Source organism: Mus musculus, chromosome 13, assembly GCF_000001635.26.
Source record: "Mus musculus strain C57BL/6J chromosome 13, GRCm38.p6 C57BL/6J".
NCBI classification, from domain to species: Eukaryota; Metazoa; Chordata; class Mammalia; order Rodentia; family Muridae; genus Mus; species Mus musculus.
The window spans coordinates 24,315,716-24,321,565 of NC_000079.6; the positions used below are offsets into that span (position 1 = coordinate 24,315,716).

General features: G+C 44.8%; 2 pseudogenes; one reads left to right on the forward strand and one right to left on the reverse strand.

The window, feature by feature from the left end:
* Positions 1-1,014: 1,014 nt before the first annotated feature.
* On the reverse strand, positions 1,015-1,137 carry Gm23340 (annotated as a pseudogene).
* A 3,449-nt stretch (positions 1,138-4,586) lies between these two features.
* Positions 4,587-5,033, forward strand: Gm11341 (annotated as a pseudogene).
* Positions 5,034-5,850: the final 817 nt, after the last annotated feature.

Consider the following 5,850-nt stretch of genomic DNA (forward strand, 5'->3'; position numbering starts at 1 on the left):
TGACCCCAGGGCTAGCTCTCCTGTTTGCAATAGGTGGCAAGGAGCAAGGGTGAGGGAGGGCATCTCTTCCTCATCCATGATACATGTGACAAGTGGTAGGGACAGTCCTTCGAAGCTTGTGTCCTTGGTTGGTTCATCCATAACGCCTACAATGTGCCAGGCCAGCTCTCCTGAGTATTGCAGCTGGCTAGGGGTGGGGTCAGCCCTCCTGCCTTCTGTGCCTCCAGGACCAACTCTCCCATGATGCTAAGGTGAGGGGTGGGGCCAGTTCTGCACATTTCTCAGACTTCAACATATCCCTGGGCAGCAGCCCAAACACTGACATCTGCCTGGCCTTTGGTGGTAACAGACCTCTCCTGCTATAGGGCCACAGACACAGACATGGCCCCCAGTGGCAGCACAGGCCAGGACCCCACTGTGATCCCACATGGCATCACCAGCTACTCATATCAGGCTGTTTCTCACTACCCTCAAGTCTCCAGTTCTGCCTTTCTTCATTGTGCCCACGTCCTTCTGTTTCTCTTTTTCTTCCATCTCTCTACCACGTACTTGCTCCTCTTAGTGGTGCCTGGGGTCTCTGAGTGTCTAGGATTATCTCAGGAGTGGTCTCAGGAGTGCCATGTCCCACTCATGCATTATAGTACTGAGCAGGGGTCATGCTGGGCAGGATCTGCTCCCCCAGCCCCAGCCTTTGCACTCAACTTGTGGTCATCTCAGGCTAGATCCCTGTCTGGGCTGCATGGCGTTGGTCTGGTGGTCATCTCTGGCTTGCTCCTAGCCCAGCCTGACTGAGTGCCCCCATGCAAGGGTCATCTGTCTCAGGCTCACTCCCATCTGGGACCTGAGGTCCTGGGCAGGGTTCTTCTAGTTTCCCACTTGCTCTCAGTCCTGGGAGCCTATTTGGGTCTGCATGGCATGGGACTGATGTCGTTTCAGGCTAGCTCCTTGTCTGGGCCCCTTGGTGCCAGTCTGGTTGTCAATTCAGGCTTGCTTCCCGCCAACCCCCACGAAGGGAGTCTTCAGCTATGAATCATTCAGCAGTTCACAAGCCTTAACACTGAGTATAGACATACTTCTCTGCCACCTACTGATGCACAAGTGACACAGCAGCCATATTTGTAAACCTCTAGGAGCAGGCTTTTTGTTTACCTTATAACCATAGCTAGCTTGAAACTTATGTTAATCAGGCTGGCCTGGAACTAATATAAACTTACCTGTATCTGCTTCTGCTTCTGCCTCTGCCTCTGCCTCTGCCTCTGCCTCTGCCTCTGCCTCTGCCTCTGCCTCTGCCTCTGCCTCTGCCTCTGCCTCTGCCGAGTGCTGGGATTAAAGACATGTGTTACTACACCTGACCTTATTTTTGCTTTTGGAGGCAAGATCTCACTACATAGCCTTGATTGGCCTGTACTTATTATGTAGCCCAGGTTGGCTTTCAGTTTAAAGCAAGCTTTCTGTCTCTCCTTCTTGAATGATGAGATCACAGATCAGCATGACCATATATGGCCAAACATTCTTAATATTCCAAATAATTATGGCTCTTTCTTTCTTATGTTTGTTTTGAAGCAGGCCTCATGTAGTCATGGCTAGCATCGAGGTTCTGATATCTCCACCTTTATGTCCTGAGTGCTGGGGTTAGAGAGGCAGAGTCACTATGCAGGGCTTCTCACAGGCATTTCTAACCTCGGTTCTGCTTTTGTTTCCTTTGTTTATGTTCAAAACAGTTGACTGTGTGTCATTTGTCAAGTTCAGTTGCACAGTGACGTTTCCCCCTATTCCAGAACATAAGAATCACTCTGGGTACTGCCTGAGATGCAGCCCAACAGTGTGTCATAGCCCATCAGCCCTAACACCAAACAGTGGGAAGAGTAAGCTGGGCTTACTGGGATACTGGGAAGGCCTGTCATCACTTGCAGAATGTTGCCTTGGTGATAACTGGTGTAGAAAAAGATCATTGGAAAGAGAGGCCCATCGGTCTTGCAAACTTTATATGGCTCAGTACAGGGGAATGCCAGGGCCAAGAAGTGGGAGTGGGTGGGTAGGGGAGTGAGGGGGAGGGTATGGGAGACTTTTGGAATAGCATTGGAAATGTAAATGAAGAAAATACCTAATAAAAAAAATCCTGAAAAAAAAAAAAAAGAAAGAAAGGATGCTTTTGCAGCAGGAAGTACCCTGTCTTCATTAGGGTTTCTATTGCTGTAAACAGACACCATGACCACGGATACTCTTATAAAGGAAAACATTTAATTGAGGCTGGCTTACAGCTTCAGAGGTTTAATATGTTATTGCCATGCTGAGAAACATAGCAGCATGCAGGCAGACATTGTGCTGGAGAAGGAGCTGAGAGTTCTGTGTCTTGATTGGCAGGCAGAAGTAAAAGCCCAACTAGGCCTAGCTTGAGCATATGAGACCTCAAAGCCCGCCTCACAGTGACATACTTTCTGCAACAAGGCCATACTTCCTAATAGTGCCACTCCCTTTGGGCCAAGCATTCAAACATATGAGTTTATGGGAGGCACTCCAATTTAAACCACCACATACCTTATGCTGGCTGATACACGGTAGAATTGCTTAAGCAAAGGAAACTTCACCTGAGGAACTACATCCACCAGATTAGCCAGTAAGCAAGGCGGTGGGAAATTTCTTATTATGATTGATGCGGACAGGCCCAGCTCACTGTGGGTGGTACCACCCTTGGGCAGGTAGTCCTGGGTTGACTGACAAATACTGTATAACAAATCACCAACACTGGGCATGAAAAGCCCTCTTTTGAGTTGTGTGCTAATCAAGGTTGTGCAAAAGAATCCCAAAACATACAGCCAATTGCTATGGCCTTTGATTGCTCCGTGGCCAGGCATGGTCTTGCAGGTCTGTGACCACACCATTCAGGAGGGAGAGGTAGAAAGATTGCCTTTGGTTGCTCTAGGAGGTGGAAGGAAAGTCCCTATTGATAAAGTCCCTGTTGCTTCAGAAATTGGGCCCAGTGGCTCCTGAACTGGAACTACTTAAATGCCTCCTCCCTAAGGCCATGTAAGCTTCCAAAGGAGGGAAGCAACCGCAGTCCTAACCACCTACGTATGACGTCTATCAACTACAAGATCTGACTTTCCTGGCTGCTCATTTTCCTACGTTACAGCTCAGGACTGACACCCAGTGGCTTGTGAGAATAAAGCTCTCCAAATGCATTTCAAGTCTGCAGGAATGGAAGTTCCTTCCTTGTTAGTGAAAGTTGTAAAACTTCCTATTCAGAAATGAAAAGAAGAATTCCCCTTCTGGGAAATCAAGAAGCCTTCTACCACTGACCCATATCCTCAGCCTAGCCTTCTCAGAGAGCTGGGTTTAGCCACTATTTTCTGCTAACCAGGACAGCCCTGAAAACATACATACAGGCAACATTATATATATGAATACATATGACTATATGAACAGATATAATATATTATATTCCTAAATATAACCTGCTTGTTTTTTTATATATATACATGTATGTGTGTAACAGCAATTAATGGAAAAGAGGCTAAGAATGTGCAGGAAAGCAAGGAGGGGTATATGGGAGGATTTGAAGGGAGGAAAGAGAAGGTAGAAATGTGTGATTATACCATATCAAAAGTATTCTGATTATTACAGAATTGAGAACTATGAACCAGTGGGAAATTTTCAGTTGCACTGTTGTAACTGATTTTTTAAATTTAGTTAGATTTTTTTTCATTATCTAGTCCTTGGTCCATGGACATTTAGGTTGTTTCCATTTTCTAGCTATTGTGAATAGAGAGGCAGTGAACATAATGGAGCAGCTATCTGTGGAGTAGGATGTCTGTCCTTTGGGCATATGCTAAGGCTGGCATAGCTGGGTCATATGGTAGATTTATTTTTAGCTTTTTGAGAATTCTTCTCAGTGATTTTCAAAGTGGCTGTACCAGTTTGCAATTCTACCCATAGTGAATGAGGGTTCCTGAGGGATATATATATATATATATATATATATACACACACACATATATACATACACACATACATATATATATATACACACACATGTATATATATATATATATATATACATACACACATACATACACACACACACACACACACACACACACACACACACACACACACATATATATATATATATTAGTTTTCTGTTTATATATTTATTTGTATGTGTGGCCTGCAAGGTAGTCCAGCAAGTACAGGCACTTGCCAACCAAGCCTAACGTTTTTAGTTCGAATCCCAGGACTCACACGTAGAAAGAAAGAAATGATTCTCACAAGTTGTCTTTTGACCACCACACTTATGCCATGTCACAAGCATCCATCCATACAAATAAGTAAATGTAATGCAATTGTTTTAAAAATAAAGCTAAAGGCCAGATTCTGTCTACAAAGTGTAAATACACTTTTTTTAAACAAATGAAGGCTTGGAAAATCATGTGTGTTCAGAAAACGCTTCCTCTAGCACCATGATGTGCAGTCTACTGCCCATCATTGGTGGCAATGCCAGGTTTGCTTCAGTGTCAGGTGCCTGCACTTGCAAACTTCATTTCATTAAGAATTATATGTGGCCCTCTCTCCTTTCTGCCACCGCCATGCCATTTAGACTGAGGAAGGCCTCAAAACTCCAGGGCCATGTGAGCCACGGCCACGGCCACATCGGTAAGCACCGCAAGCATCCAGGAGGCCGAGGAATGCTGGAGGCAGGCATCACCACAGGATCAACTTTGACAAATATCATTCAGGCTACTTTGGGAACATTGGCATGGGGCATTACTGCTTGAAGAGGAACCAGAATTTCTGACCAACTGTCAACTTGGATGAATTTTAGACACTGGTCAGCGAGCACACACGGGTCAATGCTGCAATAAACAAGACTGGAGCTGCTCTCGTCACTGATGTTGTTCCAATCATGCTACTACAAAGTTCTGGGGAAGGAAAAGCTCCCTGAGCAACCTGTCATCACGAAGACCAAATTCTTCAGCAGAAGAGCTGAAGAGAAGATGAAGGGTGTTGGAGGTGCCTGTGTTCTGATGGCTTAAAGTGACCAAGGGGTGGGGGTTAATTAAATGCTAACGTTAAAAAAATTATATGTGTATGGCTCTTTTGTCTGCATGTAATGTTTGTGTCCCACATGTATGCCTGGTACTTAAAAAGGATGGAAGATGGCGCCATATCCCCTAGAAATTGGGTGAGGGGAATAGAACCTGGGTCTTTTAGGAGAGCAGCCAGTGTTCTTAACTGTTGAGCAATCCTTTCACTATCCCTGGTCAATGAAAAATGTTTGAACTGGGTCTAACTGTTACTCAAGCTAGTCTCAAACTGCTCAAATGATCCTCCTGCCTCCGTCTCCTCAGAGGCTGGAAAGACAGGCTCCTTCCTACAAACCTGGTTTTGCAAACGTTATTATCTCTTCATCTGAAATACGAAACAAAACAAACAAAACAAAACAAAAAACAGTGTTTGTTTTGGAACAACAGTCTAAACACAGACATCAGAGCCTCCTTGTAGACTTAAAAAACCTTACATTTATTTACTTTGTGTGCATGTGTGTGGATGCACACATGACATGGTCCACATATGAAGGTCAGAGGACAACTTGTAGGAGTTCTTTTGCATGTTTTTCATTCATCATGTCCTACTCTAGTCTTTGGGCTTGGCAGCAAGTCCCTTAATCTACTGAATAGTTTCCTTGGTACCTTGTGAGCTCAATGTAGTGTTTTCATTGTTTTCCATTTGGTAACCTTAGCAACCACAAGCAAGGTTAAGCATCAGACGTGGAAGCAGAAGCTCCACTGTGCACGCTGGGAGGGTCTGGTACTTCCCAGAGATGAGGCTGAATATCATTAAAATGTCACT